Source organism: Triticum aestivum, chromosome 4A, assembly GCF_018294505.1.
Source record: "Triticum aestivum cultivar Chinese Spring chromosome 4A, IWGSC CS RefSeq v2.1, whole genome shotgun sequence".
Taxonomy (NCBI): domain Eukaryota; kingdom Viridiplantae; phylum Streptophyta; class Magnoliopsida; order Poales; family Poaceae; genus Triticum; species Triticum aestivum.
The window spans coordinates 649,334,039-649,362,018 of NC_057803.1; the positions used below are offsets into that span (position 1 = coordinate 649,334,039).

The 27,980-nt window shown below is 49.9% G+C and overlaps 1 pseudogene; it reads left to right on the top strand.

Moving 5' to 3' along the window:
- The first annotated feature begins 325 nt into the window (after positions 1 to 325).
- Positions 326 to 27,921, top strand: LOC123084188 (uncharacterized protein At4g22758-like; annotated as a pseudogene).
- The last annotated feature ends 59 nt before the right edge of the window (positions 27,922 to 27,980 follow it).

Genomic DNA, 27,980 nt, shown 5'->3' on the forward strand with positions numbered 1-27,980 from the left:
CTAGTATTTAGGATACTAGTAGCGTTGGTAGTATGGACACGCTGTTACTATTTTGTTAGTAGTGGCGCGGGTACTAAATAGCAGTCGCGTGGGTGGCACACGCTACTACTAACTTTGTTAGTAGTAGCGCGGGTTCAACCCACGCTATTATTAACTATTAGCTGTAGCGCCTTATTGGTAGCGTGGGTACCCGCGCTGCTGATAGGCCTAAAACCCGTGCTACTGCTAAGTTTTTCCCTAGTAGTGTATCTATGCAAACTAAAAGTCATGATTATCCAAACAGGCTGGTCTGGCCCCCTACAGGAGAGCACAACTAGTACCGACCATGGCGATGGCCACATCGTCTGTCAAAAAATAATTGGTTGCTGATTTAGCCAACACCTATCTCGTGGGAAAGGCCCAACATAGAGGACATCCTACTACTATATCACGGGCGAATGATTCCTACACACGCGATTGATTTTTGTAGATCTAGTACTAGTTTTGATGACAGAGCTACAGTAAGAAAATTGGGAAAGAAGGGACTACTCTGTTTAGAGGTCTATCTGGTCATGTGACATCTTTTGGATTAGGTATCTCTTGATCAAAAGAACAACACGATCATATATGAAAATTTTCCCACGCCATTGGAGTGCAAGCGATCACGGTCGGTAGAAGGCAAGTCTCCGTCGTGCCACAATGCCGAAGACAAAGAGATCAAAACTATATTCCCACTTGTGATCTCAGTCGTTCCTAACCGAACTAGTGGGCACTTTTCAAGTTTTCATTGGTTGTTGGTTTCTACAATATAGTTCACCAGGAATCATTGTACTACATGGTATGTGCTCCACAACATTAGGTTCTCACAAGTATGGCTATGTTTCTCTTGTCCATTTTCGAAGTACCAGTTGGAGTATGGAAAATGCTAGATTTCTATCGATTGCGCTTCTTCTGGCAGAGCGATGAATTAAAAAGAAAATACAGACTCGCTAAGTGGGATATCATCTGTAGGCCGAAAGACCAAGGGGGTCTGGGAATTGAAAATTTAGAGGTGAAGAACAGATGTCTTCTCAGCAAGTGGTTGTATAAATTATCAGTAGAGACGGATGCCACATGGGCCCAGATTCGTCGTAATTACCATCAGTCCAAAACCTTGTCCCAGGTGATGGTAAGACCAACTGATTCACCATTTTGGAATGGACTGATGCGAGTGAAATCAGTCTTTTTCAACATGACAAAATTTGTAGTTGGAAATGGAACTTCCACAAGATTCTGGGAGGATACATGGCTAGGGAGACGCCCTTTGCAATCCAATATCCTTCTCTCTATAATATTGTTCAGCGAAGGGACGCTTACGTTGCAACAGTACTATAGTCCAATCCTCTTAATATTCAATTGAGGAGGACGCTAGTAGGAAACCGTTGGAAAGCTTGGCTCCATCTTGTGAGTAGATTGATGGATGTCCAACTTTCTCAACAACCCGATGAGATACGCTGGAAACTAGCTAAGAATGGGGAGTTTTCGGTTAAATCCATGTATTTGCATATTATCAATGCTAGCGTCATTCCTAGTTCAAAACATGTTTGGAAAGTCAAAGTGTCCTTAAAGATCAAAGTGTTTATGTAGTTTGTCCACAAATAGGTCATCTTAACTAAGGACAATTTGGCGAAGTGCAACTGGACTGGATCTAAAGGATGTAGTTTTTGTGATAGTGATGAATCAATCAAACACCTCCTTCTTGACTGCCCTTTGGCAAAAAAATTGTGGAGGTCGGTCCACATAGCTGTTAATATAACTCATCTGAATTCCATCAACACGTTATTTGGGATGTGGCTAGATGAGATTGACGCAAAAACATCGTGGCATATCTGTGTAGGAGTATGTGCTTTTTTATGGGCAGTTTGGAACTGCAGAAACGACTTGGTTTTTAACAGAACAACAAATATTCATTTCTTGCCGGTTGTTTTCAGGGCCACTACACTTATCCGTATGTGGTCGCTACTCACTCAGAGGCCAGGGAGCATTTGGTTACTAGATCTATCCGATGGGAGACGGTAGTACGGGCTATCTTCAATCGATTTGCATGGCGGTGATGTGATAGGATAGGTGTTTAGTTTCCTATCTGTTGTTTTGCCTGCCGGTTGTGGCTGTCCTGTTTTTGCTTTCATGCTCTTTTTGAGCATTTGTTCCTTTTGTTTCACACCTCGAGACTTATGTTAGACCTTTTGATTATCAATAATATGTGCGTATGCATCGTTTTGATGCAGAGGCCGGGGCAAACCCCCTTTTTGAAAAAAAATGTGCTCCACAACATTCAATCATGGAAACTAACTAATTATTAATTGTGCCTGTGGGTGCATATATGTTACCCGTCTGCCTTCACCCGAGGAGAATCATGTCTGTTAGGCAACACTCACTTCTCTAGCTATCATGCGTATCAAGCAATCATGCATGGGAAAGGCCAATTGTAGTAGTATAAAACTAGATGAGATGAGACGGGAAGAGTATGCAATAGATTACTATAGTAGGGAACATGAGACACCGGGAATCAGAGCACTGGTCTTGATTCACCTCACAAGTCTCTCATGTATCCCTAGGACTAGGGACACTTTCATATTTGATACCAAACAAACAATACACGTGAGGCTTCATTACGGATAGGTGCGGGAGGCGAAATTGAAAGGAACAAACTCCTGCACGTGCTATGCTCAAGAATGAACTTAAGTAATTAATTAATGTGCATGAAACTTTGCATATACTGGTAGTTGTGTTCATGACTTCCAAAAAGACCGGCTCAGATTAATCTCTCCAGGCCGAAGGAAATCTCAAGAGGTGGGCTGATGAGATCAGCCCCGCGGCCGTGCTTGTACCATGGTGCCAACTCCGCAACAGTAGAACCTAGTATTTAGGAAGATTTCTTGCTTGCCTACTTGAGGAGGCGGCTCATTAGAGGACCTCTACTGTCACCGACAATAGGAGGCCCTGACTTATTCCCTTCGTTCTCAAATAAGTGCATGTTTAGCACTTAAAAGTTATCCACAATAGAGTGTACTTATATCTTCCCAATGCACTTTAAGGTTGAAAAAATTGCCTATCTCTCATCACAGGAGAATCAAGACCAATAAGATTTAACACATGGTCTCCTAAATTTCTACATGCAACTGGCTCATTGGAGGTGGGATAATGAAATAGGAGAGAGATAGTGGCTTGCAACTTTCCAATACATTTTATACTCCACTTCATAATCCGTCTTAAAAAAAATTATATCACTAGTAGAAAAGGGGGCAATGGTCCAGGCCGGGCCAGCCCATTAGTCCCGGTTCAATCCAGAACCGGGACCAATGGGGGCATTGGACCCGGTTCGTGAGCCACGGGGGCCGGCCGGGCCACGTGGGTCATTGGTCCCGGTTCGGCTGGACCTATTGGTCCCGGTTGGTGGGACTAACCGGAACCAATGGGCCTCGCTCCTGGCCCGCCCCCTTTGGTCCCGGTTGGTGGCTTGAACCGGGACCAAAGGTTGCCCTTTAGTCCCGGTTCTGGCCACGAACCGGGACCAATTAGTTGCCTATATATACCCCTCGCCCGCGAGAAGAGCACTCCCACTGCTCTGTTTTTCATCGCCGGCGAGGGGAGAGCTTTGTGGTGCTCTAGCTCACCTCCTATGCACACGAGGTGTTCGATGGAATGCCCGAGCCACACTGCTTAAGCTTTCTCCTTTCCAAGCTCCATTTTCCTCAATATTTGTCTAGGTTTAGCGGTCCGTCACGTCCCGTCCCCGTCTTCACCGCCGTCGATCGCCCGCACCGATCTCGTCGCCTGCACCACCGTGGTGAGCCTCTTGTTCTTATCTTCTTTCTGAAAGGAAAAAAAATCTTACTTGTATGTTTATATAGATACTCGTATAATTTTCTTACTTTTATTATTGCATCTTATATAGTGCGATGGTTTTGGTATCCGCCCCCGTCGGCCCTCGTCCTGTCTATGATTCGGATGTGGTATATATTATCTTTTCATAACTATTGGTTCATTTATTGTTTATGACAATTATGCCGACCAACGTGACATAGATTTTATTTATCTAGGAGGTTGTTGAACCGGAAATTCCAACCGACCCTATTGTTGAGAGGTTAAATTTAGTTGAAGAAGAAAACAATTTGTTGAAGGAAAAAATTAGAAAAATTGAGGAGGAGAAGATGATATTGGAGTTGCATGTTGCGGGTGTCGTCGATAATCACAAGATCAAGATGGGTGCAATGCGCTTGAAGATTAGAAAGATTCGAAAATATGCCATTCATACCGAGGCTTGGTATCATTATGTCGTTGGATTAGTTGTTACATTGGTTGTGATTATGATCGCATTTGTTTTCGCATTGAAATGTTTTACATAGTTTCAGTGTATGGTTTAATTAATTTAGATGCTCTGCAGAGCTTTATGTTGTTAGATGAGAACTATGTATGTACTTTGGTTTTAATGTGATGATGAACTTCTATTAATTTGGTCACTTAATTATCTATTCATGATGTTCTGTAATGATTTTTGACACACTTAATTATATATAATGCACGCAGATGAATCGGCAATGGACGTACGCTTGAAGACACACCTCCGAGTACATTAATGGCGTGCATTATTTTCTCAAAGTGAATGAGGCAAACAAGCAGAATGGTTTTATGTGTTGTCCATGCCCTATATGTGGGAATACGAAGTCTTACTCTGACCGAAAAACCCTCCACACACACCTGCTTTACAAGGGTTTCATGCCACACTATAATGTTTGGACGAGGCACGGAGAAATAGGGGTTATGATGCAAGACGGCGAAGAAGAAGAGTACGATGACAACTGTGTGCCCCCTGAATACGGTGATCTACTAAACATCAAGAGGAACCAGACGATGTGCACGATGATGCTACAACGGGCGAAGTTGCTGAAGATCAAGAGGAACCAGACGAAGTGCCCGATGATGATGATCTCCGCCGGGTCATTGTCGATGCAAGGACGCAATGCGAAAGTCAAAAGGAGAAGCTGAAGTTCGATCGCATGTTAGAGGACAACAAAAAAGGGTTGTAACCCAATTGCGAAGATGGTAACACAAAGCTCGGTACCATACTGGAATTGCTGCAGTGGAAGGCAGAGAATGTTGTGCCTGACAAAGGATTTGAGAAGCTACTGAAAATATTGAAGAAGAAGCTTCCAAAGGATAACGAATTGCCCGACAGTACATACGCAGCAAAGAAGGTCATATGCCCTCTAGGGTTGGAGGTGCAGAAGATACATGCATGCCCTAATGACTGCATCCTCTATTGCGGTGCGTACAAGGATCTGAACGCATGACCGGTATGCGGTGCATTACGGTATAAGATCAGACGAGATGACCCTGGTGATGTTGACGGCGAGCCCCCCAGGAAGAGGATTCCTGCGAAGGTGAGACAAAAAAAATGCCTCCTACTAGGCCCCCACGGCCTGAATACGACTAGAAACCCTAGTATGGGCCAGGATTCAGGCCCGCAGTAGGCCCAGAAGGCCCATCAGGCAAAGCAATAACAAGTAGGCCCGAAAGCCTACGGTGGAGAGGAGCTCGAGAGGGGGTGCGGCAGTGGGGCTTATAAACCACTGCGCGCCCCTCTCAACTAGCGAGGTGGGACTAAACTTTGGCCCCGACGCGGGCAGCACAGGGGCTTTTGGTCCCGATTGGTGGCAACAACCGGGACTAAAGGGGGAGGCATTGGTCCCGGTTGGTGGCACCAATCGGTACCAAAGGCCGCCGCTTCCCACCCTTTTGGCTGCCGAAAAAGAGGCCTTTGGTCCCGGTTGGTGGCACCAACCGGGACTAAGGGGGCATTGGTCCCGGTTGGTGCCATGAACCGGGACCAATGCTCGTGGTATATATGTAGCACTTTGCAATTTTGCAGAGTTCATCACCACAGTTGCCCCCCGGCGACGCCGAGCACATCGTCGCCGCCAGGCTGCCCCGATGCCGCCCGCCGCCCCCGCCGTCGCCGTCGCTGTCGCCCGCGCCCGTCGTCGTCGCCGCCCGCGCCCTCACCATCGCCCACGCCCTCGCCCATCGCCATCGCCGTGCGCCGTCCCTGCCCCGCGCGCCGCCGCTGCCCGGCCGCGCGCCGCTCTTGCCCTGACGCTGTCGCGGCGCCACTCCCCGCGCCCCTGCTCGCCCCGCCGCTGCCCACCGCGCGCTCCTCCCTCTGTGAGCACCGCGCCTCTGCGGCCCCGCCACCGCCGTGCTATTTTTTTAGTTATACATGCTATTTTTTATATGTTTTTAGATTCATATATGTATGTATGTATTTTTTAGATAAATGTATTTTTTTATGTTTGTTCATATATGTATGTATGTATTTTTTACATGTTTTTTATGTATGTACGTATTTTTTCAATTGTAATGATGTTTTAAAGTATACATATATGCAAAAGTTAGATTTTTAGAAAAGTTTTATCTATATATGTTCTCTGATTTAGTACATTTTAGGTTAGTTTAATTTTTAGAAAAAATTTATATATCTAGCTAGGAAAGGAAGAAGAAGAAAAAGAATAAGAGGAAAAAGAAAAATAAGAAGAGGAAGAAAGGAGAAGAAGAGGGGAGGAAGAAGAGGAGAAATAAATAAGAAGAAGAAGAAAGAAGAAAATGAAGAGGAGAAGAAGAAAGGAATAGAGGAGAAGAAGAAAAAATAGAAAATTTTCTATTTTTTCTTGTTCTCCTCTATTCCTTTCTTCTTCTCCTCTTTTTTTCTTCTTTTTTTCTTTGATCTTCTCTTGATCTATTCCTTTCTTCTTCTCCTCTTTTATTTGGTGATATTGATTATTGTAGAATATGCAAATGTTTGTATATTCAGATGAACAATGCATTAGGCAAAACCTTTGTTTTTTTCGAAATGTTCTATTTGAACATTTTTTTAAACAAGCAATACTAAAAGAATGAGAGGAAAAGGGAAAATAAGAAGAGGAAGAAAGGATAAGAAGAAGAGAGGAAGAAGAGGAGAAATATATAAGAAGAGGAAAAAAGAAGAAAAAGAAGAGGAGAAGAAGAAAGGAATAGAGGAGAAGAAGAAAAATAGAAAAAATTCTATTTTTCTTCTTCTCCTCTATTCCTTTCTTCTTCTTCTCTTTTTTTTTCTTCTTCCTTCTTCCTTCTTCCTCTTTTCTTCCTTTTCCTTATTTTCCTTTCTCGAGGGAGAAGAAGAAAAAGAAGAGTAGAAGAAGAAGAAAGGAATAGAGGAGAAAGAAGAAACTTCAACACGAGGGGGGGGGGAGTAGCGATACCCCCTCCCCGATAACATTATTTTCCCATGTATATGTATGTCGCATCGTTGTCGATATAACCCCGTCGAGATAACTTGGACATGAGGGGCAGTCGATATATATACCCCCTCTCGACCGTGATAACTTATACAATGGCAGCACCCCCCCTCGGCCCTCTCGCTCGACCAAAACTCTCGAGGACACCCAAACCCTAGAGAGAAAACGATGTTGGTCTCCTACCCCCTCCCGCCGCGTCCCACCCGACAAATTAACTCTCTCGAGGCCACCCAAATTTACCAAGTTAAAAGAGCGTTGTCGTCGAGGCCACCCCAAACCCTTGAAGCGTTGTGTCGAGGCGACCCCAAACCCTAGAGAAGCAGTGTCGAGGCCACTAACATGATTCCTTATTGTGATTAACTAGCTAGTTCTATGTTTGCCACTAATATATATATATATATATATATATATATATATATCCATCTGTACCATGTTTGAATAATAATTGACATGTTGTAAATATTTGCAGAAACTATGGAGCAATCCCGAGACCAAGAAACAGAAGCGATGTTGGGGGACATAATCGCACATGGAAGTGATGAAGTTGCGTCATTTCTCAACGACATCGATGGTCAGCTGGAAGGACTGGGTGAAGAAGAGGGCTATGTTCATGATGGCTTCGGCCCATTAATGCCGGTACAAGAAGAGGACTATGTTCATGATGGCTCCGATGACACAATGGAGGTACAAGAAGGAGACCGTGCTGACTGCTCCGGTGACCGAACCGAGTCCGGCCAGGTATATATATATATATATATATATATTAGTTAAGCCCGTGCTGACTAGTTAATTGATGCATCCATTGTTTTGGTATATGTACACATATTAATTACTCTCGTCTTTCTTCCTTATAATTTCTTGCCCTCCGGATCGAGCACAACTTTGGTAAGGAGACGAGGCCCGAAGAAAAAGTTGAGCTCGGATGAAAATTTTGAGATCATAGAAATCGCGCCCGACGGCGAACCGATTGAACCCATCCGGACAAAGCGCGCATTTTCTGCTCAGTGTGGGGTTCTTGTTAGGGACAAGATCCAGATCAGCATTCGACAATGGTATAAGCCTAAGGAGGAAGACCCTGAGGTGTCTTATGTCAATAATATGCACAAAGAAGATCTTTGGACTCAGCTGAAGGCAAATTTCACCCTACCGCCAGAGGAGGATCCGGAGAAGCCAGTTAAAGAGCAATTAATAAAGTCTTGTGCTCTTAAGAAGATGGCAACCCTATTCAGGAGGTGGAGTGAGGGAGTTCCGGACTAGGGGGTGTCCGGATAGCCGAACTATCGTGATCGGCCGGACTCCAAGGCTATGAAGATACAAGATTGAAGACTTCGTCCCGTGTCCGGATGGGACTTTCCTTGGCGTGGAAGGCAAGCTTGGCGATATGGATATGTAGATCTCCTACCATTGTAACCGACTTTGTGTAACCCTAGCCCTCTCCGGTGTCTATATAAACTGGATGGCTTTAGTCCATAGGACGAACAACAATCATACCATAGGCTAGCTTCTAGGGTTTAGCCTCCTTGATCTTGTGGTAGATCCACTCTTGTAACACACATCATCAATATTAATCAAGCAGGACGTAGGGTTTTACCTCCATCAAGAGGGCCCGAACCTGGGTAAAACATCATATCCCTTGTCTCCTGTTACCATCCGCCTAGATGCACAGTTCGGGACCCCCTACCTGAGATCCGCCGGTTTTGACACCGACATTGCTGCTTTCATTGAGAGTTCCTCTATGTCGTCAGCGATAGGCTCGATGGCTTCTTCGACCATCATCAACGACGCAGTCCAGGGTGAGACCTTTCTCCCCGAACAGATCTTCGTATTCGGCGACTTTGCACTACGGGCCAATTCGCTTGGCCGTCTGGAGCAGATCGAAAGCTACGCCCCTGGCCGTCAGGTTAGATTTGGAAGTTTGGACTTCACGGCTGACATCCGCGGGGACTTGATCCTCGATGGATTCGAGCCACAGCCGAGCGCGCCACACTGTCACAGCGAGCATGATTTAGCTCTGCAGCCGGACAGTACCTTGGAGGCCGCACTCGAACCCGCTCCGATCTTCAATTCGGAGCCGGCTGCGCAGATCGAGGACGGATGGCTAGACACCGCCTCGGGGGCTGCAACCTCTACGGCGATAGAGCCGAACACTGACCTTGTCCCTCACAAAGCTCGTGACTCCGAGGTGCCGGACTCCTAGCCTGACTCCTAACCGGACTCCGAACCTCCCGCGCCCCCTCTGATCGAATTCGATTGGGCGCCGATCATGGAGTTCACCGCAACGGACATCTTTCAACACTCACCTTTCAGCGACATCTTGAGCTCTCTAAAGTATCTCTCGTTATCAGGAGAGCCCTGGCCGGACTGCGGTCAGGACGGTTGGGATGCGGACGACGAAGAAATTCAAAGCCCACCCACCACCCACTTGGTAGCCGCCGTCGACGATCTAACCGACATGCTAGACTACGACTCCGAAGACATCGACGGTATGGACGACGATGCTGGAGACGACCAAGAACCAGCGCCTACTGGGCACTGGAAAGCCACCTCATCATATGACATATACATGGTGGATATCCCAAAAGATGGGAATGGCGAAGGAACAGCGGAGGATGACCCCTCCAAGAAGCAGCCCAAGCGCCGGTGTCAGCGGCGCTGCTCTAAATCCCGCCACAGCAAGAATGAAGACTCCGGCACCGGAGATAATAATACACTGGACAGTGCCGAAGACAACCCACTCCAGCAAGATGCAGCGCAGGAGGACGGAGACGCCAGCCCTTATGAGAGAGCGGCAGAAGAAGAGGTAGAAGATTATATGCCTCCCTCCGGAGACGAGGCAAGCCTCGACGACGACGAATTCGTCGTGCCTGAGGATCCCGTCGAACCAGAGCGTTTTAAACGTAGGCTTATGGCCATGGCAAACAGCCTCAAGAAAAAGCAGCAACAGCTTAGAGCTGATCAAGATCTGCTAGCCGACAGATGGACTGAAGTCCTCGCGGCCGAAGAGCATGAGCTTGAACGCCCCTCCAAAAGCTACCCTAAACGCAAGCTGCTCCCCCGATTAGAGGAGGAGGCATATGAACCCCATGGTCGCGACAGAGAGGCCTCTAGGCCCTTCACTAGACCCGTACCCCGGCATCGCTCTAAAAGCACAAGGCCACAGGGGAACGCTCCGGACTTGCGAGATATATTGGAGGATAGGGCAAGACAATCAAGATCGATCTATGGATCGCGTGGGCGCCCCACGACACATGACGAGAACCATCGCGCCGGACACAGTAAGTCCGGCCGGGCCGAACAAAATAGAAAAAGCTCCCTTGAGCTCCGTCGTGATATCGCCCAGTACAGAGGCGCCGCACACCCACTATGCTTCACAGATGAAGTAATGGATCATCAAATCCCCAAAGGGTTTAAACCCGTCAATATTGAATCCTATGATGGCACAACAGACCCCGCGGTTTGGATCGAAGACTACCTCCTTCACATCCACATGGCCCACGGCGACGATCTTCACGCCATCAAATATCTCCCCCTCAAGCTTAAAGGACCAGCCCGGCATTGGCTTAACAGCTTGCCAACAGAGTCAATTGGGAGTTGGGAAGACCTGGAAGCCGCATTCCTCGATAACTTCCAAGGCACGTATGTGCGACCACTAGACGCTGATGACCTAAGCCACATAATTCAGCAGCCAGACGAATCGGCCAGACAATTCTGGACACGGTTCTTAACCAAGAAAAACCAAATCGTCGACTGTCCGGATGCGGAGGCCCTCGCGGCCTTCAAGCATAATATCCGCGACGAGTGGCTTGCCCGGCACCTGGGACAGGAAAAGCCGAAATCCATGGCAGCCCTCACATCACTCATGACCCACTTCTGCGCGGGTGAGGACAGCTGGCTAGCACGCAGCAACAACCTCAGTAAAAATTCTGGCAGTCCGGATATCAAGGACCATAATGACAGGTCGCGTCGTAATAAAAACAAACACCGCATTAACAGCGACAATAGTGAGGATACAACAGTCAATGCCGGATTCAGAGGCTCTAAACCCGGTCAGCGGAAAAAGCCATTCAAAAGAACTATTCCGGGTCCGTCCAATTTGGACCGAATACTCGACCGCTTGTGCCAGATACACGGCACCCCCGAAAAGCTAGCTAACCACACCAATAGGGACTGTTGGGTATTCAAGCAGGCAGGCAAGTTAATTCCCGAAAACAATGACAAGGGGCTGCATAGCGATGACGAGGAAGAGACCCGACCGCCGAACAATAGAGGCCATAGGTGCGGACGGTGAACATGATATACGCAATGCACATACCCAAAAGGGAGCGGAAGCGTGCGCTAAGGGATGTATACGCGATGGAGCCAGTTGCCCCGAAGTTCAATCCATGGTCCTCCTGCCCGATCACTTTTGACCGAAGGGACCACCCCACCAGCATCCGCCACGGCGGATTCGCCGCATTGGTTTTAGACCCAATCTCGACGGGTTTCACCTCACCAGAGTCCTAATGGACGGCGGCAGCAGCCTGAACCTGCTTTATCAGGATACAGTGCGCAAAATGGGCATAGACCCCTCAAGGATTAAACCTACCAAGACGACCTTTAAAGGCGTCACACCAGGTGTAGAAGCCAATTGTACAGGCTCAATTACACTGGAAGGGGTCTTCGGATCCCCGGATAACTTCCGAAGCGAGGAGTTAATCTTCGACATAGTTCCGTTCCACAGCAGCTATCATGCCCTGCTCGGACGTACCGCGTTTGCAAAGTTCAACGCGGTGCCGCACTACGCATACCTCAAGCTCAAGATGCCAGGCCCTCGAGGAGTCATCACGGTCAACGGAAACACTGAACATTCTCTCCGCATGGAGGAACATAGAGCGGCTCTCGCGACAGAAGTACAATGCAGCCTCTTAAGGCAATTCTCGAGTCCGGCCGTTAAGCGGCCGGACACATCTAAGCGCGCCCGGAGTAACATACAACAAGACCACCTGGCACGTTCCGAGCACGTGTAGCAGTGCGGCCCCAACCCCAGCCCCTGTAAAACGTCAAGACATGTCCTTCGTGTACACCATTACGCTCTGAAGATACCATGGGCATGGGGAGAGGGGCACGACCATGATAGGCCCAGACTGCGGCTCGACCACACCAGGGGCTCTCAAGTGTGTCGTTCTTTTTTCTTTTCTTTTTCCTTTTTCACCCACAGGACTCCGTTTGTCAGAAGCCCTGTCCAGCAGCAGACTTGCCGAACTCACGATGCAACAGCCAGGGAAGGATAAAGGCTACAACGAATATCCAGGTGGTCTCCATTATGAGCATTAAATCTGTTTTACGCACCATTCGGCAGCCTACCCCTGGAGGGGGACATGTTTAACAGTCCCATCCCTTGCTTATCGCACTATTTGTATCGTTCTACACTTACAACAGTCTTTCTTGAATAAACAATGCAGCACCTTTTGCTTATAATTGCATTTCCTTTTTATACATATGTTCATTTACGGCATGTTGCATCCGTACACTTTGGTACGGCTAAAATACACCAGGGGCTTATGTTTCCCACATCATGGTGTGATAAGTCCGAACACTTTCACAAGTGCGGCACCCCGAACTAATAGCACTATATGCATCGGCTCCGAATCATGTCTTGGGTCAATAGTTGGGTTTGCCCGGCTCCCATGTTTTGGTACCTTACGTTCCGTTGTATCGGCTAAGGTAGCACTGGGAGAACCACTGCGATTGCACCCCAGTTGAGCTGGGTTAACGCCTCAGTGGAGAAAGCTAAAACTGACCGTCATGATGAGGCGAGAGCCGCTCGCTGTTCGAGAGGTTTTTTGTGATTCCTTAAAGACTTATGCCGCTTAGAGCGAGGAGCCGGATCTTGTCCGGCCCAGGCGTGGATAGCGCCCCAAATTCGGCCTTCCGAAGACTAGGGGCTTCGCCGAAAATTTAAAATTATAGAATTCTATGGCTAAGTGAGAGTGTTCAAGCATTATAAGTCCGGTTGCCTTGTTCGCTGTGTTGAGCGCCTCCCTAGATGGACCCAAAAATGGGAACAAGAGTGCTCAAGTTTATCCCGAACACCCCAGCACTCGTGGCATGGGGGCTGAAGCCGACGACTTGCATCTCTCATATTTGATAAACAGCCGCACAGAAGGTAATATTTTAAATTAACAAGCGTTGCTTAGCGCATATGAACTAAGTTTTCAGCACACAGGATAACAAAATGCGAGTCTACTCAAAAATTACATCTTTGGAGCACTCACCCGCAATAGTGCGGGCGCCCTTCAGCACACTCTTATAATACATCTCGGGCGTGCGATGCTCCTTGCCCTCTGGTGGCGGGTCCGTCACGAGCTTCTGGGCATCCATCTTGCCCCAGTGCTCCTTTGCGCGGGCAAGGGCCCGACGGGCACCTTCAATACAGGCGGAGTGCTTGATGACTTCAACCCACGGGCACGCATCCACCAGCCGCCGCACCAGGCTGAAGTAGCTCCCAGGCATGATCTCCTTAGGCAACAGCCGAACTATAAGGCCCTTCATGGCCTGTTCGGCCGCCTTGTGGAGCTCGACCAGCTGCTTCAGCTGGTCGCTAAGGGGCACCAGATGTCCGGCCTCAGCATACTGAGACCAGAAGTCCTTCTCCGTCGAGCTCCCCTCCTCGGCCTGGTAGAATGCGGCAGCATCGGACACGCTGCGAGGAAGATCTACGAACGCTCCTGGAGAGCTCCGAATTCGGGTAAGCAACAGGTAATTAACACTCACATGCTTACTTTGCATGAAAAATGCCTTACCCGCTGCTATCTTCTTCACCGCCTCGATCTCCTGGAGGGCCTTGTAGGCTTCGGCCTTAGCGGCTTTGGCACTCTCAAGAGCCGTTGCAAGCTCAGACTCTCGAGTCTTCGAGTCACGCTCCAGGCTCTCATGTTTTTTCACGAGATCCTGGAGCTCTTGCTGTACCTCCGCCACCCGCGCCTCCTGCTTCTCTCGCTCGGTGCGCTCCGCGGCCGCATTGCGTTCGGCCGCGGCCACCGCCTCTTTCAGGGTCGCCACCTCGTTAGTGGCCCCTGCAATACCCACGTTATCCTTGTCATTCTTTTTGCAACCAAAATCCTTTTCTGTAAGGTACAATTTTAATAAGGTGTTACTCACCTTCCTTGTCCTCGAGCTGCTTCTTGGCATGGCCGAGCTCGTTCTCGGACCGCTCGAGGCTTTCCTTCAAAGTATTGACCTCCGCAGTCAATGCGGCAGAGGTCAGCAACGCAGCCTGCAATCCCATATTGACATATTTTTTATGACTCCTGCGTATATCTTCTTAAGATCCTCAGTCCGGCTTTTCTTTCCGAACACCGAACCGAGCATCAGGGGCTACTGTCTATGCGGTACTATTTTACATATATCAAAATTCTTACCTCAAAGCCTGTTAGAAGGCTGCTGCAGGCTTCGGTCAGCCCGCTCTTGGCGAGATGAACCTTCTGAATCACCGCACTCATAACAGTGCGGTGTTCCTCTTCAATGGAGGCGCCATTGAGCGCCTCCAGCAAGTTATCCAGCGCCTCCGGTTGGACGGAGGCTGCCGGCGTCACGGTCTTGCCCTTCTTACGAAGGGGTCGCTCGCCAGACTCCGGAACCACTATGGGTTCCGGAGCCGAGTCCGGTGCAAAGTCCGGGAGGTTGTCCTGCGACACCTCCGGGGCCTCCTCCTCCTGGTGGGTCCCTTCCTGGGATCCCACCTCGGCATCGTCCGTGTCTCGGGGAGTGGAGGCAGTCGGAAGAGAATCCATATCCGACGCACCCAAGGACCCGCTCGACGAAGCGGGAAGATCATCCTTGGGCGGACTGCAGGGTAGTATGCGGCATTAGAAAGACATTATGTGGCGAAAATGAAAAACCTTGAAGTTATTCGGGAGTTCGGATACTTACGATCTCGCCAGGGGCTTGGCCCTTGGAGGTCAGTCCTCGTCGTCGTCACTGGCGTTGGCAGAGCAGTCCGGGGGATGAGTTTTTCCCTTCTTGGACCCTTCGGCCTCCCTTGTTGGGGAGGCCTTCCTTTTCTTCCCTCCCCCCGCTGGGGGAGAGGCTTTTTTCTTCTCCTCATCGCCTTGGTGGGAGGAGTCGGCCTCGGATTCATCATCCGATAGCACCTGAAAACGGGAACTCTTTCGAGTCCCCGTGGCCTTCTTCTTGGCCTTCTTCTCTGGCACCATGTGGGGTGCCAGAGCCAGCAGCCCCGTTAGGCGGGCGTCAGCTGGATCCTCTGGCAATGGGGCCGGACAGATCGTCCGTTCGGCCTTCGCCAGCCAGTCCTGTCAAAGGTAAAGGGAGTTTAGATCCCGCATAAAGTCAAACTATGGAAAGCAAGTGGCAAAATCACTTACCTTGTCAGCTGGATGCTACGAGCGGAATCCGCGATCTTCGGTAGCAGATGCGGGAGCCTCGGCGCCCTTGAACAGCATCTTCCAGACATCTTCGTACGTAGTGTCGAAGAGCCCGCTCAGGGTCTGGTGCTGCGCCGGATCGAACTCCCACATGTTGAAACCCCATCGTTGGCACGGGAGAATCCGGCGGATGAGCATGACCTGGACTACGTTGACAAGCTTGAGCTTCTTGTCCACCAGCTTTTGGATACAGGCTTGGAGTCCGGTCAGCTCCTCCGAATCGGCCCAGATCCGGCCACTCTCTTTCCAGGAGGTGAGCCGTGTAGGGATGCTGGATCTGAATTCGGGGGCCGCTGCCCTATCAGGGTCACGTGGCTCGGTGATGTAGAACCACCCCGATTGCCACCCTTTAATGGTTTCCACGAAAGTGCCCTCCAACCACGTAACGTGGGACATCCTGCCCACCATGGCGCATCCGCACTCCGCTTGGCTGCCCTTCACAACCTTCGGCTTGGCACTAAAGGTCTTGAGCCACAAGCCGAAGTGGGGTTGGATGCAGAGGAAGGCCTTGCACACGACGATAAACGCCGAGATGTTGAGGATGAAATTCGGGGCCAGATCATGGAAATCCAGGCCGTAGTAGAACATGAGTCCCCGGATGAAGGGATGAAGTGGGAAGCCCAGTCCGCGCAGGAAATGGGGAAGAAATACTACCCTCTCATGGGGCCTGGGGGTGGGGATGAGCTCTCCCTCGTCGGGGAGCCGGTGCACAATGTTGCTGGACAAATATCCGGCGTTGCGCAACTTCTGGATCTGCTCCTCCGTGACGGAGGAGGCCATCCACTTGCCTCCCGCTCCGGACATAGTTGGAGAAGGTTGAGGTGAGAAGTGCGGACTTGGGCGCTGGAGCTCGAGTTCGCGGAGATGGATAAGCCAAGGAGGAAGAAGGCGCAGGTAAAAGGGTTGGATCTTTATCCCCTTATATGGGCGGACAAAAACATGTGTCCCCACCGGCCTGGTAAAACTCGCTTATCTCCCAAGCGTCACAATCAATGGAGCGGTTGGGTTACCCACGTTCGTATTGATGGGAATCCCGGAATAAGGGGAACACGATCTCTGCTTCAACAAGATGTGCCAAGGAAACCACTTCGCTAAACGCGCTGAGGTGGAACAATAAAAACAATCTGAGTAAAGGCTTGGTAGTGGTGTAACGTCACGCCACAAAATACGTCAGCAGATTGAACTTATGTAATATTATTCTCTCTACGGTGGTACGTGGAATTTATTTTTGCAGAGCCGGACACTATCCTGGTGTTCACAATCTTCTATAAATTATTTGGAGGAAGAACCCGCCTTGCAATGCCGAAGACAACATGCGCGTCGGACTCGTCGTCATTGAAGGCTGGTTCAGGGGCTACTGAGGGAGTTCCGGACTAGGGGGTGTCCGGATAGCCGAACTATCATGATCGGCCGGACTCCAAGACTATGAAGATACAAGATTGAAGACTTCGTCCCGTGTCCGGATGGGACTTTCCTTGGCGTGGAAGGCAAGCTTGGCGATACAGATATGTAGATCTCCTACCATTGTAACCGACTTTGTGTAACCCTAGCCCTCTCCGGTGTCTATATAAACCGGATGGCTTTAGTCCATAGGACGAACAACAATCATACCATAGGCTAGCTTCTAGGGTTTAGCCTCCTTGATCTCGTGGTAGATCCACTCTTGTAACACACATCATCAATATTAATCAAGCAGGATGTAGGGTTTTACCTCCATCAAGAGGGCCCGAACCTGGGTAAAACATCGTGTCCCTTGTCTCCTATTACCATCCGCCTAGACGCACAGTTCAGGACCCGCTACCCGAGATCCGCCGATTTTGACACCGACATGGAGGAAAGAGATGAACAAGTTTGTCGACAAAGAAAAGACACCAGAATTCATCGGCAAATATGAAAAGATCAAAGATCACTGGCCCGCATTTGTGGCCCACAAGACATCGGAAAAGAGTAAGAAGATGTCGGCGACAAACAAGCTAAATGATGCGAAGAAGAAGCTTCACCATCGCACGGGGTCAGGTGGCTACCTCAAAGCCCGGCCTAAGTGGTCCAAGGCTGAGAATGATCTGCTTGAAAAACGGATCGAACCAGAGACAATGTACTGGCCAGACCGTTGCCGGACTTGGTTCTTCGGGGCTGGCGGAACCTTGGACCCTGTATCAGGGAAGTTGCATTGGACGGACGAGCAACTGAAAATACCAGTCAAGCACCTTCGGCACTATATCTATGCGGTGCAGCGAGGGACGTTCCTTCCAGACAGGGAGAAGGACGAGCTCACAATGGCCCTCGGGAATCCTGAGCACCCTGGACGGACACGAGGCACGCCAGGCTCCATTCCGTCGAAGGTTGGTTTTCCGGACGCAGGGGGGTACAAAACCCACGAGAGGAGGAAGAAACTGGAGCAGGGCCAACTGCAGGTGCTGCACGAAAGGGTAGTGGGGCTAGAGGAACGAGAAGAGGAACGAGAAGCAGCATATCACAGCAAACGACCTGCCGAAGCTACCACGCCATCTCAGCGGAGAAGCAGCGTGGCTTCCACCGAGCTGCTTCAGCCGGAGCATGTCTTGACGGCTCCTGCCAGCTATCCCGTGGATGCTATCATGGACTCTGAAAATTGCCACATTATGGCGCGATGGATGAATTTGAAGGTCAAGGCGGCTGTTGGCTCTGTTTATCCTAGTGGACCCGGCACAAGTTATCACTGCCAGCCGATTCCAGAAGGATATGCTAAGGTGATGGTGGATGAAATAATGGAGGGATTTGAGGACCTCCTGCTTGACCATCCTACCGGTGAAGTGGAGACTAGGCTGGGTTCTGCTCTGAAGACTCCATGCCTATTGCGGAAGGAGCTCATCAACCTTCCGAACTGGACGCCTCCGCCTCCTCCTCCTTCTCCGGCGAGTCAGGGCACTCCGCCTCCTCCACCGCCTCCTCCTCCGGCGAGTGACGACCAGGGCATGCGTGGCGGCACTCCGCCTCCTTCTCCGGCGTGTGGCGGCACTCCGCCTCCTTCTCCGCCTGCACCGGCGCTCCCGAGCAGCCAGCAGCCTCCTCCTTCTCTGCCTCGCCAGCAAGGGCGGAAGAGACCCGCCGCCGCCCCGGTGCTCCGGCGCGTCGTAGTCCTTCTCCTCCGCCTCGTAAGCAAGCACGAAAGAAGACAGACGCCGCAGCCGCTCCGTCTGCTCCGGCGTCTAGCAGCACAACCAGAGGCGGGAGGCAATACAGATACAATCCATCTCTCAAGCCTCTAGAGAAGTTACCGTACGAGAGGACCGAGGAGGAAACCGATATGATCGTGCGGACCCACGTGAAGGAGTTCTTTGAAGGGGTGAAAGCAAAGAGACATCCACCTCCGGAGGAGAAGGTAGATCCGGTGAAAGCAAAACGCACTCTCGATGCCATGAGGAAACCGGCAAAGTCTCCGCCAAGAACCAGCTATGAGCGCATTACTGAACAGACATATCTCCAAGTGGAGCGGTCGGGAAGTACTGTCAGACATCAAAGAGCAAGAGAACGAGCAGCTGCGAAAAAAATTGACCAGCTCGGCGAACAAGCAAACCAATCGTGCCCCCTGCTCAATGTGTCTAGCGGCAACATCATCGCTAATGTTCCGGGGATGATGGCCGGTTATGGCAATCTACAAGATTACCTGCCTGACGATGCACTTCCTGATTTCATGGAGGTGGAGGAACACATATACGAGTACGGGAAGCCTCTCGTCAGAGATGAAAAATCTCTAACAACGATGATTCGAAGATTCCATACTTGGTACATGAAAACCTGCAGAGAGTCTGGGGGGACGAATACTTTGTATCTGAGAATTAAAGAGGAGCACGACCTCGTTGGAAATGATCTATTTCCTGTTCCATTTGAGGAGTTCTTCGAGTTCTTCAATCAAAAGGCCCTCGATAAATTAACGGTCTTTTGCTACTGCCTAGAAGTACTATTTCTGTCATTAAGTCTCTATATATAGCTCGGCTCTTTCATTGTATGTATTTATAATTAATTATCCTCAATATATTATGCAGATTGAAGATCGTCGAGTGCAAAAAACAAGAAATTTATGATATTGGGTTCATTAACACAAATATCATAGATATATTTCTGGTTGAAAAGCACGCCAGAGAGGCCAAGGACAACTTGCTACAATCGTTGATCAAAAATCAAAACAAAGATAACATACTCTTTCCTTACTACGGCAAATGAGTGTTACTGTCGTGTGTATATTCGGTTTCTCTTATTACTCGAGCGAGGTTATAGTAATATAATTGATGAGTTATGCATGCGTGCGCAGGTACCGCTAGATTCTTCTGGAGATTAAGCTTGAGCGTGGACTAGTAACAGTCTTAGACTCGAGACGGAAAGATCCCAAAACCTATGCGGACATGACTGAAATGCTCAGAAAGTAAGTTCAATCGATCATTATCGCACCATATCGGCAACTTTTTGTTCATTTCCTGATATCTCAAGTAATAATTATTATTTTCTTTGTCTTGCAGGGTTTGGAAACAGTTTAGCGCTAAAGCTCCGGGACTGCCGAAGGAGCTGCGATATACATACCCGAAAGTAAGTACTACTGGCTAGCTAGTTGCGCGCATCTCCCGTTGATTCTATAGCTATACTTTCATCAATGCCATTTATAATGCTTCATTATCAGTTTGATTGACCTCTATTTCGCGTAAAGTGCTTGTGGCAGGAACAAGGGAATGATTTCTGTCGATACTACGTGTGCGAGTTCATCCACACTGCAACTTTGAAAAACAAGCGGGGCTACTCTCAAAGACAATATGAAGTGCGTAAGCAATAATATTCACAATTTCATTTTATTACACCATCATTTCTATTGAGTTTCATTCATATATATGTATTAATTAACCCCCTTCTTCAAATTAGACGTGGCAGATGCGGAATGAACTCCTAGAACCAGATCGCATGAAAGCAATTCAAGAGGAATTGGCGGGATTCTTTCTTTATCACGTCATCAATAAAGCCCGAGAATACCATGCGGAAGTTGATTTCAATTGCTAGGGGACTGTAATTGAGAGATCTTACATATTGTACATGTATGTAACTAGTAGCGTCGGATACATGATACGAAAACTTGTTGTTCGACCAATCTGTCGGAGGAGAGGTCGATCAATCATTTCTCTCGGTATGCATGACGAACTTCTGTACTCAATGGTTCCCTTCATTTTCTTACTAGCTAGCGTGTCGAGGGCTATATGTATATAGTACGTAGCGTCGACCAAGCACGGACATAAGAGAGGACACTTCTCTCTATTAATTAGCTAGCTAACACAATATATGAAACACCTAAATTAACCCCCCAAAACCCCCACCCCCCCCCTTAAAAAAACAAAAACCCCAGCCACTGCAATGCTGACGCGTGGATGCCTTTTGGTCCCGGTTGGTGCCACCAACCGGGACCAAAGGCCCCCCTGCCTGGGCTCGGCGCACCGGCCACGTGGAGGACCATCTGTCCCGGTTCGTGTTTGAACCAGGACTAAAGGGGGAGGTATTAGTAACGACCCATTAGTCCCGGTTCATGAACCGGGACTAAAAGCCCTTACGAACCGGGACAAATGCCCCATTTTCTACTAGTGTATCTATACTTATTCCAGGACGGAGGGGTATTTAGAAACATCTTATGTAATTCATAAATAAAATGTTGCTTTCTTTCTTCATAAGTGGAGCCATATACAGTTGTAGTCGCAATGACTAAGTTATTCTGTTTGTTTTTAGCTATTCTAGTAAAAAAAATTAAAAATCTAGTAGCAAAAAAGGTTTTGATCTCCCAGCTAATTGTTTCTAACACATCAATATTCACTCCAACCAAAATGTATTCCTAAGGATCTCCAGGTTTTGCTAGATGAGGAGGTGTTTCGCTTTGTCCATTGTATACACTTTGTCTTGTGGGTCACCCGATGGACACTCCATATCTTTGCCTTTTTATTGTCCTTCTTTCAAAGCACCATCTCTCAGCAAAACTCCCCATTGAGTTCAAGTTTGTCAAGGTAGCCATGTGGGCATTGAGTTTTGTGATAATTGCACCAATTTGTTGGGCTCAATCTAAGTTATCAAAGCTAGCCCTGCACGAAGATAGCACCAAGGTTGAAATTAAACCAACCGTGAAGTTCTTCTATAACCGGGCATGTGCATTTTCCCACTGATTTTTTAATGAAAATAACAGAATTCTTACAAAGATACCAAAAATAATGAGGTGGTATACAACGTTACAATATACACATGTAAATACAGTCTAACACCCTTCCTCAATCTTAGCCACTTTCTAATGAATCTAGAAGGGTAAGATTGCGCCTGCAAGTCTCAAACTGTGGCAAAGGCAATGGCTTGGTGAAGATGTCAGCAAGTTGATCCTTGGAAGAAATAAACTTGATCTGTAGTTGCTTCTGAGAGACACGTTCACACACAAAGTGATAGTCAACTTCAATGTGTTTCGTTCGGGCATGGAATACCGGATTTGCAGAAAGGTATGTAGCACCGATGTTATCACACCAAAGAACAGGAGGCTGTGATTGGGGTATACTTAACTCCTGAAGCAAGGACTGTACCCAGATAATCTCTGATGTGGCATTGGCCACAGCCTTATACTCAGCCTCAGTACTGCTACGCGAGACAGTAGCCTGTTTTCGAGCACTCCAGGCAATCAGGTTAGAGCCAAAGAAGACAGCATAACCCCCCGTGGATCGCCTGTCATCCGGATTGCCAGCCCAGTCTGCATCAGAATATGCTGAAAGACAACCAGAGTCAGACGGCCGAATATGCAAACCATGAGCCACCGTGAAACGAATATAGCGCAAAATCCGCTTAACAGCAGACCAATGAGTGTCACGGGGTGACTGCAGATACTGGCAGACTCGGTTAACAGCATAGGAAATGTCTGGTCGCGTGATCGTCAAGTACTGGAGCCCACCAACAATACTCCGGTACTCGGTCGCATCAGAAGAAGAAAGAAGCACACCATCAACAGCATTGAGCTTATCAGTGGTAGACATGGGTGTAGTCATCGGTTTGCACTTAAGCATCCCAGCTCGCTGCAACAAATCCAGAGAGTACTTCTTCTGCATCATAACAAGGCCAGCAGCACGAGAAGTAACCTCCACACCAAGAAAGTAATGAAGCTTCCCAAGGTCCTTGACCGCAAAATCAGCACCAAGTGAGCGAACAAGCGCAGTAGCAGCCGACTGAGAGGAGCTGACCAAAATGATATCATCTACATAGACCAATAAGTACATAGTAACCTCAGGCCTTTGAAGAAGAAACAATGAGGAGTCAGCAGTTGATGATGCAAAACCATGAGCACGAAGAGCCATTGCAAGACGAGCATGCCAAGCACGAGGAGCCTGCTTCAGACCATAAATTGCCTTGGACAGACGACAGAGATGATCAGGGCGATCCGGATCAGAGAAACCCGGAGGCTGGCGCATGTAAACCTCCTCCGCCAAGACACCATGAAGAAAAGCATTTTGAACATCAAGCTGACGAAGAAACCAACCTCGAGTAACAGCCAGAGAGAGAAGAAGTCTGATGGTAGTAGGCTTGACCACTGGACTGAAGGTGTCTTCATAGTCAAGTCCAAAACGCTGTCGAAAACCACGAGCAACCAGACGAGCCTTATAGCGCTCAATGGACCCATCAGAATGCCTCTTCACTTTGAAAACCCATTTGGAATCAATGACATTTACCCATGATTGTGGAGGAACAAGAGTCCATGTCTGATTGCGAAGAAGCGCTTGATACTCCTGCTCCATGGCCTCTCTCCAATGAGGAATGTGCATAGCAGCTTGATACGTGCGTGGCTCAGAGGATGGATCTGCGAGAGCAGCAGACATGCACGCCGCTAACCAAGCAACTGTGCCATCGTGACGTTGCTTAGGTTGAAAAATGCCACTCCGACTGCGCGTATGTGGACGTAGAGCAGCAGCAGGAGCCGGCGGAGGCGAAGGTGACGGAGACGTGACGGTCGCCGGAGATGCAGGAATCACCTCAGGTGAGCTCGGGACAGACGACTCCGGGCTGCATGGCGAAGACTGGCCCGACGACAGGGGCTCAGAGGCCATGGGCAAACCGAGGGTGGGCGAGGCCAGCTCCGGTGACACCGGCCCAGACGGCCTTGGCGAGGCGAGAGCAGGCGAGGCCGGCCCTGGTGAGAAGGGCCCAGACACCCTGGGCGAGACAGGGGCGGGCGAGGCCAGGCCTGGTGATGACTGCCCCGACGCCCTGGGCGAGACGGGGACCGAGGAGGCCGGCCCAGTCGGCGGGGTTGCAGGGCGCGGCGATGGCGAAGGCAGCCCAGAAGCCAGAGGCGACCGGGCCAGGACGTCGATCGGCCGTGCATGAGCACGGAAACCGAGGCCATGCAGGGGCGCCATGTGCTCCTCATGCACAACAGAAGGTGCCGAGGATGAAGGCGATGGCGACGAAGAGGAAGATGGCGCTTCCAGAAGCTCCAAACGAGCCCCACGACCAGTGCCTGCACCATGGTTAGGCAACAATAGAGGAGAATATGCAACATCATCAAATTGGTCAGAAGCAACAGAGGATGAATGCATGACAGGTGGCTCGGTAGTGGACACAGGGAGGTTGGCAAAGGAAAAACATGCTCATCAAACACAACATCCCGAGAGATGTAGACACGATTAGTGGGAACATGAAGACATTTGTATCCTTTATGAAGAGAGCTATAACCAAGAAAAACACACTTCTTGGAACGAAACTCGAGCTTACGCTTGTTATATGGACGGAGATGGGGCCAGCAAGCACACCCAAACACCTTGAGAAAGGTGTAGTCCGGTTGTTCATTAAGGAGAACTTCAATGGGAGTCTTCATATTCAAAACACGAGTGGGAGTACGATTGATGAGAAAACATGCAGTGGTGAAAGCATCACTCCAAAAACGAAACGGAACAGATGCATGGGCCAAAAGAGTCAGACCAGCTTCAACAATGTGACGATGCTTATGTTCTACTGAACCATTCTGCTGATGTGTATGTGGACATGCTAAACGGTGAGTGATCTCAAGCGACTGAAAGAAGGAGTTGAGGTTGCGATACTCGCCACCCCAGTCCGACTGAACATGAACAATTTTGTGCTTGAGAAGGCGTTCAACATGTTTTTGGAACTGAACAAAAATGTCAAACACATCAGATTTACGTTTGATAAGATAAAGCCAGGTAAAGCGGCTGTAAGCATCAACAAAATTGATATAATAATTATGACCACTAACAGAAGTCTGAGCAGGACCCCATACATCTGAAAACACAAGTTCTAAAGGATGTTTCACCTCACGACTGGACTCCGAAAAAGGAAGTTGATGACTCTTCCCCTGCTGACAAGCATCACACACTGCTACATCTTTATTACTAGACACACTAGGAAGCTCATGACGACGCAAAACATGCCGGACAATAGGTGTGGCCGGGTGACCAAGACGAGCATGCCACTATGACGGAGATACCCGAACTCCACTGAAGACGCGAGCGACGCCAGGATGCTCCAGACGATAGAGACCTTGGCAGAGCCGCCCACTAAGAAGAATGTCCCTCGTGCCCCGATCCTTAATAAAAAGATCAAAAGAATGAAATTCACAAAGCACATTATTATCACGAGTGAGTTTAGGAACTGAAAGAAGATTACGTGTCACAGATGGAACTCGAAGAACATTGCGAAGTTGAAGACTCCTATTGGCATGTCTAGTGAGAAGTGATGCTTGACCAATATGAGAGATGTGCATACCTGCTCCATTGGCGGTGTGGATCTTGTCGGAGCCATGGTAGGGTTCACGAGTGTGAAGCTTCCCCATCTCACTGGTCAGGTGCTCTGTCGCCCCAGAGTCCATGTACCAGTGGGGATCAATGGAGTAGGACTGAGTGTGTCCCTGTGGCTTCTGCGGCGGCGGACGATCAGCCATGGCGACCTGACGAGCAAAGTTGCGTGTATCCTTCCCGTCATTGCCAAGACCAAGAAAACCCCGCTGGAAGCGCTTGTGACACTTCGAGGCCCAGTGCCCATCGCGACCACAAAGCTGGCACACACGTGGACCGCCAGCCCCTGGTAGCGTCGCAGTAGGAGGAGGGGCCGAGGCGGGTGGTGGTGACTGCCCCGAAGGAGCCCTGGATGAAGCAGAGGAGCGACCACCCTTGGTGGCGGCGTTTGCCGAGAGGGCGTCGTTGCCCCTGGATTGGCGCGTCTCGACTCGTTGCTCAGTAAGCAGGAGGCGTGAAAAGACCTCGTGTGCTGGCATGGGCGTGGAGTTGCCCCTCTCATTGATGATCTCGACTAGGGCGTCATACTCCTCATCAAGACCATTGACGATAAACGAGTTGAACTCGGAGTCGGTGAGGGGCTGTCCAATGGAGGCCAGCGTGTCGGCGAGACTCTTGACTTTGTTGTAGAACTCAGTGGCGGTGGAGTCAAGCTTCTGACACTCCCCAAGTTGGCGACGGAGCCCAGATACACGAGCCTGCGACTGTGCCGCAAACGAGCGCTCAAGAATAGTCCATGCCTCGTGGGACGTCTTGGCGAAGACAACAAGCCCAGCAACGGCCGGAGAGAGCGACCCCTGGATGGAGGAGAGGTTCGCCCGATCCTGCCCTGTCCAGACACGGTGAGCCGGATTATAGACCGGACCATGCACGCTGTCAACCAGCGCAGGAGGGCAAGGGAGAGAGCCGTCGACATAGCCAAGCAGGTAGTGACTCCCAAGAAGCGGAAGAACCTGCGCGCGCCAGAAGATGTAATTGTCCGACGACAACTTGATGGTGATGAGATGGCCGAAGTGAAACGGCGGCGGCGGCTGCGATCCCATCGAGGAGACTGGCTGAGGTGAGAACACCGTGGAGACAGTCGGAGGGGCAGCCGGCGCGGTGACAGAGGGCGCGATGGCCGCGGTTGACGCCGCGAAGCCTGCCAGCGCGACGTCCTCCGCCACCAGCGGCGCAGTGGCCGAGGGCGCGACAGCCGCGGTTGACGGGGCGGCGGTGGTGTGGGCCACAAGCGCCTGCCCGGGCGAAGTAGCAGCCGGCGGGAGCGCGAAGAGGGAGCCGACGCTCCGTGTCCCGATCGGCGCCTGAAGGGAGGCGGCATCCAGCGGCCTCGAGAGAAGGGCCGCGAGGGAGGCCGGCAGAAAACCGGAGGCGGTGGAGCCGGACGCAGCGGCGGACGTCATAGCAGTCGGGCGACGGCGGTGGCGGCGGCGGCGGCGGCGGCGGTTTAGGGTTTTTAGGCGGAAGCGGACGTAACCTAGCGTGATACCATGTAAGACAATAGGCTTCGGGAGGAACCGGCACAACCCTCTAGGGATGGCCTATCACATATATATATAATGAGGTGGTATACAACGTTACAATATACACATGTAAATACAGTCTAACAAGCTCCGTGCACGTCCCAGCCGTGGTAGAGGCGCTGATGGGCCACTCGGTGGCGGCCCTGTCGGAGAGGCCGGCGCCGCGGCTGACGCAGCTGCTGGTGAACGTGACGGTGGAGCGGAGCCTGTGGCCGGTGCACGTGCTGCTGGGCGCCGACGCTACAGTGGCCGACCTGGCACGCGCGGCCGTCGCGGTCTATGCTGCCGAGGGCCGCAGGCCGCCGCTCCCCGCCGACGACGGCGCCACCGACACGGCCGCGCGGTTCGAGCTGCACCTCTCCAAGTACACCCTCGACGGTAAGCAGGAAGCCGCCCATCACAAGAAGATAAATCTCCCCACTTGGATTAATCAAGCTTAATTCTGTTGATGCAGCTCTTGACCCGGAAGAGAAGGTGCTTGACCTGGGCTCTCGCAACTTCTTCCTCTGCGCCACCAGGTCGACGCTCAGATCAGATCATCGTCTGCTTCTTCGCTCATCACTGTCATGTCTTGATGTCTGAAGGGAAGGAGTGTGTGCCATGTAAATTGTAAAACGAGTTGGCATGTCGGCATATGTGGAGTATATATAACTGACGTTCGATCCTTCTTTGATTGATCGGTTTGTCAGATCCTCTGGATCAAATGTGTACGTAGTATTACCTTAGGTACGTACAGTTCGGCCAAGGAACGATACATATAGATACATGTCCGCCGTATTTACGAGCTCGAGATATGTACGTGGAGACGCTGTATGTATACAGCTGCAAGTTGCAACGTATATGTGTGTACCTAGAGCCATGAGGGGCCATCTTGTCCGCGAGGCACACGCAACTGAAATGTGTAATCTGTGCTGTTGATTATGTTTTGTGTTTCTTCCGAATTCTGATGACATCATT